Here is a 12,802-nt window from a genome sequence, read left to right on the forward strand (position 1 = left end):
ATCCCATTACGTCTCAAAATTAACTAATTAACTAATCAATCAATCTTAATTTGTATTGCGTCAATTCATAACGCGTGTTATCGCAAGACACTTCACAGAAAGCCGGTAAACGACCTTACTGTTTGGTATCTAATTATTTCATGACTTTGATGCTGGTCTACGTCATGATATCACCTTCATTGGCACATTTTCTGTATTGAAAAAGAGAGATAGGCCATTTATATTAATCTCAGACAAACTTTCTGAAGAAATCCTGTCAGTAGGCAAATTAAGTTTAGTCACCATGTTAACAAATTTGGAAATTAAAAAAAAAAAAAATCCTTCAAGTAAAATTTGAGCACTGCCTTTAAATGTTTGACCCTGTTCCAATGTCAAAATGCAAAGAACGATAAAGAACAACTATTGGTTGTATAGTGGAGCCTGAGTTCACAGCAAACACAGTGAAGCAGCTTTTAATTGTTCTGCTGCAAAGAAGTGCAACAAGAATTTTACCTTGCCTATTGACTAAACATGGATTTTTATAAATAAAAATTCTAATATGAAGCAATTGTCTGCAGCAAAATGACATGCATGAAAATGTTTGAACTACATGCTTGTGTCTGGGGCTGGACCAACATGTTTTTGTCTGCCTATGAACCCTGTCTGATTGGCTCCTTATGGCAACCAGAGACATACCTGTCACTCCATGAATCACGGCCTGAGACGGAGGGCCTGCTGTGAGACATTAAGGGGCAAATGCAGTGTGAACCGTGAACGAGATCTTTAAACGTTGTGCGGAAAGCAGTATCCCAAACTAAAAAAGAGAGATCTCTTTTATTGGTGAGACAGAAACTCGTCTGGACAAGGCAGGGCATGCGGACGCCCACACGCATACAAACAAACAGTCTCCCACCCATGTACTGTATCACGTTTCAGGTAGGAAAGCATCAACACGGGGTATTTGGCTGCTCGTGTCAGAGGATGACCCCTCTTCAACACATTCAGTTCAAAGACTAATAAAAAGTAAAGTTTGGTCAGAAGACACATTACCTTTTGCGTGTTTAGAAGTACAAATTTCTAGTTTAGCTCAGGAGGACATTGATAAAAATGTATAGTGTTAGGTTAGTGTTTAGGTTAAATTAGACTTTATCTCAACATTGTGGATCTCTTAATAACATGAAAAGGCAATCGAATAATCGGCTACATCCGTTAAAGTCTTAAACAAAACGACCCAATAACATAACCAAAACGAAGCTGCTGTTCGATGGAGCTGCGAGAGAATCTGCTTCAGCAGAACCAGACGTCGGCAAAGCAATCCGACCCCCCGACTCTTAGGTGAACCCAGCAGTCTGTTCAAACAGGAAACATTCTCCTTTCGCAGGAAAACAGAAAGATCAGAAACACACACATATCAGAAGGGGGTGGCGGGTTTGGGGGGGGCGTATTAACAAACCTGGCCAGATGAGGTCACACTGCGACTGTCTTGCCTTTTTTTTTCTCTTCCACCAGCATTAACTGCTGCTCACCTCCCCGAAAGATAAAAGTAACAATTCCAGTAAAAGAATAACTTTAAACGTCTGTTGTCTTTCTTTGAACCAGACAGTGACTCTTTCAGGGGAAACAAAACATTGAGACAACCAATGCAGTCCTGGAGCTATAGGCGATATTTGTTGACAATGATTAACTCCTCAAACAAAAACTTGTAGTTTGGTAAAAACAACAAATAAGAAAGTGAAACATCTTGCACAAAAAAGACAGAAATCTAAATTCCCAACAAGGTAATTGAGAATCCTCATCTCTGGCCATATTTGATAGCATAAGATTGACGAGGAGAAAAAAATAAATATGTCAAAAGAGCTTTTTGCTAATCTCGAAACATGCCACTACCTAGTCATCCATAAACCCAATGATTAGAGATTCAGTAAGTTGAGTCAATGACAGACCGACAGCTCAAATGAAATGATGATAGCTGCCTCCATAAATCTCCAAGGCCTCCAGACCAACAGCTGAGATGTATATTTCATTCAGCAGGAACTTACTGACTTATAAAGGCATTATCAATTTGAACAAAAGGGCTTTAGTTTTATGAGCTATAACTTACTGCTTGGTCATCGGTGCATTAGGAAAAGGCAAAAGCTCCTGCCAACACACTTCCCATTTAAGTCTGGCAATTCTTGACTTTATCGATTAGATGCCTCTTATAGGATTAGGCACGTTTTAATTGTGCCTAGACATTACCTCACTTTGGTAGTATAAGAGGATTTGCTTGATTTTAGGAAACACTGCTACAATAATTGGAAGCAGCCAGACTCTTTTTCCATATACACTCCAGTAACAAAATTTCAAAAATTAGCATTTTGCACTGTTAAATCTGAAGGAGGAAATTGAGAAGATTTGGGGATTTATGGCAAGGGAGATTTACAAAGATGGATATCAGATCCAGATAGCGGATTCCCTACGTGATGCAATCTTCAACACTTGGAGCATCGTTCCCATGAATTCTTGGAACACATCAAGCATGGTGAGGCCATTTTTTTAAGTAATCAGCAAGAATGGTGGAGCCACTCGTTACTGAATCCTTTTTTAACACTTTAATTTGTGTTTTGAGGGGGTTTTGGGCTTTTTTGAGCTATGCTCTTAAACTTTTGATCAGCTGATGAGGAATTGTTTTCAATACATTTCTTGAAAAGAATTTTTGCTCTCTTGCTGCCAAGAGATGTATTTTGAAGCCAACTTAGAACCTCCATGAGTTCCAACAGTGCAAATCCTTGCAATCTTCCGGAGCATACAAAAAAGAAGAATAACAGAGAAAACGGATATAACTGGAGATCCAGGTAGTCCACCCTAATCTACTGCCATAGTACAGAGACAGAGGACCTCCTGATAAGGATGATAGAGGCCAACTTTGATAAGAAAAAACACTAACTTACATTTATTCAGTGCATACAATCATACTATAAAGAACAAACCCCACCAGTTTTTTCGGACTTTTTCACGTTCCTCCCTGTGGGTCACCGTAGCGCGATATGAGCCAGCCCCCTCTTTGTTTACATTTGTTTACCCTTTGGGTAGGCTATATGTGTGCCACAGGCTTGTTTAATTTTTTATTCACACTACGCTGAGATGCTATGGGAAGAGTTTATTATTTTTTTAATTGTTAAGTTATATGTTATAAACTACTTATCTGATTTCTCAATCAGAAAATTGAAGCTACTGTGAAGTTGCTGCTTAAACCTGGGTTAAAGCTTGAAATTGTTGAATGACAGAGCCACATTTACTTTTTTATTTTGGGATTGCTCTATGGATTTTAACTCTTGAGGACAATCACAGCAATAAAGTTGCACTTTTGACAATATATCTGTTGTCTCAAGTTATTTTTAAGTGCATTGAAAAAAAATAATAATCAAAAAGCGAATAAAAACTCAAATTTTTCTTTAAAAAAATCTGAGATGTTTTTTTTTTTAGGCAAAATTGCCGAGCCCTAAAGTCACTTGGGATGTCCCAATACAACTTTTCCACTTCCGATACACTTCCGATACAACTTTTCCACTTCAGATCAATAATGCAGCCTTGAGTGTTGGTCGATACCAATATCAATCTGATGCGATAGCACAAACCATACATACTTTTATTACTTATTTTGTAGTGTGGAATGTTAGAAAAGGCTTGATCAAGTGATGTCACTCAAACAGAAAACAATAGTCAACAATTCAAGTTCACTTCAGTTATTTTTTACTGTCAGTATATGGCGTGAACAACTGAGAGTGGGGACAAAAACAACAAAAACTTATCGGAGATTTTAGATTCCGTCCGATAAAATCCGATGTCCGTTTTCTGGCTGATATCGGACCGATATCAGATATTAATATCGGTCTAATCATTCCCAAAATAAGTTTTAGACAAAACCTTTCAAGAAGAAAAAACCCATCATATTGTAAGTTCACATGTTGTTGCCGAACAGAACAGGAGCCACGTTCTTTTCTAAAAAACCACACTGTATTTTTAGGGGTAATAAATGTGGCTTAGAGGGAAGCCGCATCATCCGAGCAGACTAGTTCAAGTTTCACTCTCGCAGTGTCTGGCTACCATTAGAACACCACAGGACAGGAAAAGAGATAGAGGCCTGACAGCATGTTCCACATTAAGACGCAACAACAAGCTTTTGGTTTGTACGGATTGGTTCATTTTGAGCCTAGGTTGTAAAGTACCTCAAGTTTGGAACCGTCAAAATGATACAAGGCCAACAAACATACCTGAGGGCTGTTGTGGTAAAGCTTTAAAAACTATTTGAGTGCATTTTTGCTCAGGAATGTCTTTCCAACCTTTCCGAAAAAGAAAAAAAAAAAAAAAACAGTCCCCTCTCTTCCAAATGCAGAACTATTCTTACAATAATACAGTACAAATAATAAAAAATCAAAGTGACATATTGCCAAGAAAAGGTTTCTGGATCCTTTATTTTGTAATCTATAGTTATGCAAGTCCAGATGTTTAACCAACTTATCCAAACTTCCAGATGTAAATGGGATCAGATATTATTATTAGAATTATAGAGTGCCAGAACAGAACTTAAATTTTACATTTAACATTTTTTCTTATTTTTAATTAGAAAAAAACATCAATATGGCACAAAAATATCTGGAACTTGGTGATGAAAGCTGGAATTTGTGTTACAGACATTAAAAATAATTTGTTTTCCAAACTCAAGAAGGTATTGAAAAGAAAAGTCATGGTGCTGTAATTTATGAGGAAGTGGCTCAAAAAATCTTCAAAGTGTACTAGTACTAGTACTAGTGTACTAGTCAACTTGGTCTGCTTGTCAGCTCAGTTATAGTGATACAGTGGTAATGAGTGTATTAGTCTTAAATAAACAAGTAGTATCACATTTACCTCACGGTATTATCACTAGCAGCATACAATGAGGAGCAGCCCAAGCTTCCTCTCTGACTGCCAGTTCACTTATGCTGGGTATTTGAACTTTGTGATGACTGTAAAGCCTCCAAAGGAAAAAGAAGAAGAGGAGAAGGAAGGAGAATAGGCATTCAATACGCTGGCCTCTGGTAGTCATAGCCACGGCCCAAAGACACAAGACACGGACGGGCAAGCCAGCCGTTCTTATTTTTCCAGACCAAGTGTCGGGACAACACTTGCGTGCAGGGCTCACTCCTGACCTTTGGAAATGACAGTCCTTTATATGGGCGTCCCAGTGGAGTAGCAGTGCTAACAGCTATGCGTGTAATACACACCAGCCCCAGTCATAACACAGGCCGTTGGTGCAGAAGGACATACAGGAAGGCGGCTCTTCAGGGATGAAGGAAACATGAAGGGTAACGGGGGAGGTAGAGGGAGTGCCCGGGCACGGGGGTGGGTGGCATTCATTCATCCCCATTCATCTTACCCCCCTTCAGTCGGTGTTGTTATTTGTCACTTTGAAGCTGGGTGGGGGGTGAACAGCGTTGCACAGTGTGGCTGAGTACAGTGAGGGAAGGGGGTGGGTGTGAGTAGGCCATGCAGCATGCAATTCTTGTTAAGGGGTGAGAGAGCCATGCTAGACACACACACACACACACACACAGGGGGACCTGCTGGACTCTTCCCATGCTTCAGTGTAGGGCTACAACTATGCATTATTCTGGTAATCCATTATTCCATTGTATTAATCAAATAAAATATACTTTTTCTTAATTAAAACTAAATTTTAAAAGCACAAATCAAAATAAGACCAAGCAACTAATATTACCAACCAATTTGTTCCCTTTAGAAAAAAGTTACAGGTCCATTTATTTATTAAATACATTTCATGCAATGTAGAAAAAAAAGCATGCATATTTGTCACTTAAAAATTCCACTACATATGGAGTCAACCAATGACAAGCATGATTAAAAAAAATACAAATAAAAACAATGTTTAAAAAAAATATATATATATAAATAATAATACAATTATTTTTATCTAATTTTTTTTTTAAATTAATCAACAAGGTTCTGGGGCAAAGAAAATTAACTGATATTTTTTGTAAAGAGATACTCGAGGACTCGTTGCAGCACAACCATTACTACTGGGTGTGTGTGTGTGTGTGTGTGTGTGCGTGTGTGTAGAAGAGCCACTGTACGGTATACACTTTGTTTTACTTGGCTGTCATTCCTGTGAAATGGATTCAGTGCAGCAGATAAATTCTGAATTTCTTTAGCGACAGATATCGTGATGTATCGTGGACGCAATTTCCCCACAATATATCGATTATCAGTGTATCCCGATAATATCGTTATCGTGGGAAAAAAAAACAATATTTAAAAAAAATAAATAAATAAATAAAATATTGTGATAAATCATATCGCGAGGTACAGGGCGATACCCAGCTCTAGTACATATAAGTTGTACTGACATGGATTATTCCGACTGCTCATTTTTTAAATTATTCATGTCATATAAAGATGTATGAGAGCAGCATTGTCACCCAATTTCCCCTCAGGGAACAATGGTTTACTGAATCTGAGCAGGTTTATTGATTAAGTTTTGATCAGCTTAATTTAAATAAACCTAAAGGTTCAGGTCAGATCCTAACAGAAGCATAGTGCTTGATTGAATTGGTTCATAAACCCATCATACAAAAAATTTCAGAAATGCTGATTTGGTAGTGAGAATGCTGAGAGGCTTTCAATGTAGCTGTGCGTGAGGTACCACAACATTTACTTCACTTTGAAATTGATGGTTGGGTAAAGGACACAAAACAGGTGCAATTCATTGCCCTGCATCAGAAATAGAACCAATACACAATCCCCTCCCACACACAAAGACACTTGGTGTCAACAATACATTCAGTTGTGTTGAATGGTTTTGATAAAGTCATTGGTTCAAAATGTCTAAATGTAGCTTGAAAACCTTAAAATATAACATTAAAAGAACTTGCTAGACTTAAATGATAGACCATGTCTAAGTTAATGTTGGATCCTGTCTGATAAAGTCTCACTAAAATAATAAACATGAACATGCCTAAGCCTGTGTGTTAAAAAAAACTTGATTCATACCAATCCTACAGCTCTCCTTTCCATTAATCCCACTACCGATGTTGAACATCCCACTTCTTTCCGAGAAACCTTCACTTTTTAACCCAAGCTTTGACAACAAAGCTCTGATATTAAAAAAGTAACTCTGGAATACTGCCCGGCTTTTATTTTGGATTAGCAACGCAGTGACATTTTAGTTACTTATTATGCTTAATACAACTACCGCATAGATATTCATTTTCTTTTTTGTTCTTCAAATTTCTTTGTGTGGTGCTAACATACTGGAGATTAGAAAAACAGTTACGAAAAACAGTTACACCATCATTCCACGGATGCAATGGACCCCCTTAAGCCCAACCAAAACAAGCATGCCCAGAGGTCTGAGACTTTGAATAAAAGGCCAGTGATCCTCCAGCCTTACTTCCCCTTCTTTCCCCTTTTTTTTTTTGCATCGGGCAGCCCTAGTGTAAGCCTTTTCCTATCTGGCTTGACATGGTAGCTTGTGACCCTGCCCAGTTGAGGAGGAGGCCAGATCAAAGGCAGAGGAACAGCCTTGGAAAAACACTTGGGCTGAGAATGGACGGGATATCTGTCAGGAAGCCTTTCCCACTGGGCTCACTGGTGCTCGGGCCCAGGGATCAGGTTACCACCCAAAGGGGGAAAAAAAGAAAACGACATGAAAGAGAGGGCGACACTAATCTGCATACATGGGGTTGTCTGTCTGTCTGTCTGTCTGTCTGTACTGCAATGGCACTCCAAAAACCTATCATGTGTAGCCTCATCATCCCGTCTGTTGTCTACTTTCAAAACATTGCGTCACTAATTATTGCCTCCAAAAACCACGACTTAACACAACCACTGGATCAAACGTCTCTATACCACCAGTTTACTCTGCTACCAAACTCATGCTTCATCACAGAGGATTAACAAGAAACCCTGACACAACCTAATGTTGATTAGACAAGAGGGGGCTTGGCTGCTTTGGCCACTTGAGAGGATCTATTTTTTTTTTTTCTTCCCCCAGTGAGTTTATGACGCTATTAGCAGACTGGAATACTTTGCAGCTTTCGCTTTCAGAGAACTGTAAAGACACACACTAGCACTTTTAATATCATTCTTCAGCTAACGTTAGAAATTTGGCACGTAAGATTAACTAATTAACAGAGACAGGGAAGTGTGTGGTTTAAAGGCAGTGTTCAGGATGGTACATACACGTGTATACGGAGGCAGGAGAGGGGGGTGAGGGCGGCTGTCAGTGCTGTAAATCTTGACGTCACTGACAGGAAGACTGTTGCGGACCATTACCATAAATCTGACAAACGCTAAGTTGATGGGAGGCTGTAATTGTCTGGTCAGGGACCAGTCTAGACGCTCTTATTGAGGGGTCCTACACGGTAACCCTGTTTGTTTCCAACACCATCTGGATGTGACAGTAAGAGCCCGCTGCCTCACTTTTCACATGCAGGCGCATACTTGTGCAAGCAGACTTTGCAAACAACCTTGAATTATATATTTTCTTTCTAAACATTTTTAAAATGATATATACTATTTTAAATCATTAGCAGAAACTTAAACAACCTTAGAAATTGACATTGTGCGAACACCACTCAAGTAAAATAACTAATTAGAAAAGCTGCAGCAACTTAATGAAAACAGTTTCTCAGTTTTTAAGACCCGATTCATTTAATTTGTCTAAAACAAATAAGATCAACACTATGTCTTATTAAGACAACAAGGTAAACAAGTTCTAATATAAAGTCCCTTAACGAGAGTAAAAAAAATGGTGAAGGAGTGCCACCATAATTTTTTTAAATTTAACATTTAAAAACAAAAAGTTACAAAAATTGTCACGGGTTTTAAACAACAACAAAGGCAGTTGTTTTGAAAGTTTTTGATCTTTTGTGTGATCTGTCTTTTATAGACAAGGCCACTCACTCTTGATGTCTATCAGAAAACTCGGACAAACAAAGCAAATTCTTAGCAGTGGTTGACCGGAAGTAAGTTCACACATGCAGTCAGTGACTCATTATTCCTTTTCAAATGCTTCTTTTTATTGCACAGAACGGATAAGAATCTAAAACAGTTAATTCACATTTTACCTTTTAAATAAACGTAACTTAAAATGAGGGTGAATTCGAAACATTAGCAAAATAAACAAACCCACTTTGAGTGTCAAAAAAATAGTTATTTTACAAGCTCAACAATCAACAATAAAAAAACGTGATATTTCCTATTTAAAAGTTAAACATTAAACATTAATTAATAAAGAAAAATCTATTTTAGTATTCAGTTTCACACTTAAGATAAACAAAAAAAGTTATCAAAATTACCAAAATAATTTTAAAAATAATACTTCTTAAAATGTAGTCAACTTTAACCAATATATATATAAACAATATCCTAATTTCAAAGTAAAATGACTTAATTGCTTTCAGAAAATATGATAACCATTATCCGTTAGCCTGGTGTTTCTAATCGATGCCTCATGCTGTGATGCTGCTATGAGTCGCTAAAACATTACACTGAGCAAACATACTGAACTAAAAACTCAGACCTAGAGGTTACAGTAACACTAGAATTAAAAGATGCATTGACTCAGACAAACTGCATTAATTAATATTCTTAATCGCATAAATTGGTATGATGGAATAATTATTTCAGTCCTAAAGACTTGCAGAGCTAAACTCTGCTCAAATACTTTTCGACTGGATTCTTTATAACAACCTACTGTAAATACAATGTAAACCTGAACGTTTAAAGTAATTAAATAGATTAAGTAGTTTATACTCAAGGTTATAGAAAAAGTTCTACTAACTTAATTATGTTAAGTTGTTGTAACACGTTCTTCCTTTTTTCTTTAAGTAACTAATCATTTTTGATTAAATTAAACTACATTTGTTAAGAAGAAAGCATAACTTATAAACACAACTTAAGAACAACTTAATAGAATTAAGTAATGACATGCTAGGAATGATAAAGTCCTGTTAATTCTGTCATTTCCATTTTGAGCGACCAGAAATGACCTCTATTGTAGTCTATGAGCATATAGATATTAATATGTGAGAACTAGCGGTCCCATTAGCTAGTTACAAAGTTCATAACCTTCAGCTTCAGCCAACAATACAAAGAAATTCCATCATCACAGGATGAAAGGGCATGTATTTATAAAATATATTAAAAATTATTCATTCCAAGGGACCTCTCTAGTATAATGGGTCGAAGTCAAAATGAGTTTAATGGGTCAGTTATTGATTGGAGAAATATTATCCAAGCAGCAGGTACACTAGACATGCACGCAGGACAGTGCGGCTGTCACATTTATCTGTCTGGGGCCTAACTGTGAAGCACTGTGCGTTTTGTGACATTTACTGAAAAAGTACATTAGGTAGAGGAATGGGAGGGACGGCATTAAGGGGGCCCACCCACAGGGCTGTTTTCTACTTTCCCTCTTTTTGTCTTAGAAAGTGAGAGACTGAGATGGTGGCATTGCAGCTGCACTCAAAGACAGAAGATACCTCCACTAAATGGGACATCCAACGGGTGGAAGAGGAGGCCACCGAATGAAGGGTTTGAAGGGGGTGTCACTGGGTGCCATTTCAGTGTATAAATCTTGTAATTGGGGAAAGGTGATTAGCTTGGCGGAGGCGAAAACTTTGGTTTCATGGGCACAGTGTAAGGCAAAAAGATGTTTTTCTGCACCCATATAGAGGATCAAAGCTTGAGGGGCCCCCTTTTGAAGACCCTGAAACCAGTGTGCAAGAACCAAGGGGGGTGTGGGGTGCCCCATCTCACAGACATAAAAAGGATTGGTGGATGGGGGGTACTTGTCCCACTTACATCAGTCATAGCTCATTTTCATACTACATTTATCTATCAACCACTATAGCTCAATATTTGATAAAAACACATTTTAGGGCCCCCATTTCAACTCAAACAAGTGTGGGAAAGTTTCCAGCTTAAGAACACTGTAAATATATGTGAAAGACCCCTCCCCACAAACTATTTCTTGGCCTCTCTGAGACTAAAGGAGAGCAACTGAACAATAAATCTGTTTTATACATTCTGGAGCAGCACAGAAATTGGATGATGAGAAAAAGGTGAGAAAGGGCCAAAAAAGTAAAACCCTTCTCAACGTCAATAAATATCTACCTATAGAAAACATATATCCAATGATATATTTAACTACTCTTTTACTCATTATGTGTTACAAACACAACCAACTCCAACGGGTATTTCTAATGATCTAAACTGTGTGAAAAAGGGGAATAATTTTAAGTATGGAGGGTATAATCCAACATGTAAGCAGTACAACACTTCTAATGGCAAATAGCTACAACTAAAATATTGTCTTATAATCCTGACTGATACCAGCTAAACACACACTAAAGTATTAGAAATATTGATATATAGTTTGCTTTCAGGAGGGTACTCAATATTTTGTCATTCCAACAATAATTAATGGGGTAAAAATGAGTGTGTAGGAACACAAATATAAAGACGAAGGAGCACAGTCCCAAAATAAAACGAATAACGTGTGTATTAAGGTACTAATTTGTACGAATAAACATAAATAACAGAAAATAAACTTTTTTTTCCTGAAATGTATAATTGATTTATTATAAATGATACGTATCAAGTGTGTCTCGATCCATCCAATATCGGATTGGTTCGACATCAGCAAAAATAAACCAAATTGAATATGGAATTATATCGACTAACGTGTAAAATCGCTAATATATACTGTTTTTATTGGATTTATTGATGCTATTTTTCAGGGTCTTCTATTTAGTTTTTATTTATTTTATTCAATTGTAGAATATTCTAATTTTTAAGGATAAAATGTATGAACCAATTGGTTAATAATAAATAACTCATACTGTTGCTTATCTCTGATTATTGTATCACTTGATCAAGCCTTTTTTAACATTCCACACAAACTTTTTTTTTTTTAATTAGTATATGTGCTGAACAAATCGGATTGATACCGCCCAATTTGAAAAATAACTACATTAAGGTTACAAATCTGTGTGTAATGTTCATCAACATTGATTAAATACATTGACGCATGTTTTGTTTGCAAATCCTTCCCAAAAATGTTGTTTAGTTTAAATTTGTTATGACCAGAAATGGAAAAACAAAAGGAAGAAAGAGCAAAGCGTTTCTTCTGCTGGTGCTTAATTCAAGGAAATCAAAGGTCGTTCTGTGCCATAACCTTCCCCGCAGGGCATGAATCACGGAGGCTTTGGGGCATTTCGGCACATTTGTCAGAAGTTAACCAGACACATTGTTTTAACCTTTGCAGAAGAAGCCCGTCTCATTCCCAGGGGCTGGCTGTGTTAGAGGGTCAATAACTTCAATAGGCCTTCATTAAGCACAGTTAGTGTCAACAGTTAATTATGCAAATCAACATGTTCCTCATGGGGTCGGTGTAGGTCTCTGGCCTCCCCTTTTCATAACAGCCTCAGACACACAAACAAACGCGCACACACACACACACACACTGTATGCTATTCATACATGCTTTTCCTTCTTGTGAGGAATCAAAAATGAAGTGTTATGGTGCAGATACACGAATAGAGACTCGTGAGGCCCCTCAGGTCTCCAGCGGCTTTTCTAGCCATCAAAGAACTTCCGAAAGGTTCTTGCTGGGTAAGGCTAAAAGCCCACCAAGTTCTCCTCATCAAGACTAGATAGTGTGTGTGTGTGTGTGTGTGTGTGTGTGCCTCAAAAACAAAAAAAGGAAGAAAAAAAACTGCATCAAAACAGTCAATTAGGAAAAAATGCATGACAGCCGCCGAATTCAAGCATTGTTTCTATG

General features: G+C 37.5%; 1 protein-coding gene across 2 annotated transcripts in view; it reads right to left on the reverse strand.

Moving 5' to 3' along the window:
* Positions 1-12,802, reverse strand: part of arl15a (ADP-ribosylation factor-like 15a) — a 96,469-nt gene that overhangs the window by 54,358 nt on the left and 29,309 nt on the right. The gene's annotated exons all lie outside the window — the stretch shown is intronic.

The sequence above is a fragment of the Gouania willdenowi genome, chromosome 9, assembly GCF_900634775.1.
Source record: "Gouania willdenowi chromosome 9, fGouWil2.1, whole genome shotgun sequence".
NCBI lineage: Eukaryota > Metazoa > Chordata > Actinopteri > Blenniiformes > Gobiesocidae > Gouania > Gouania willdenowi.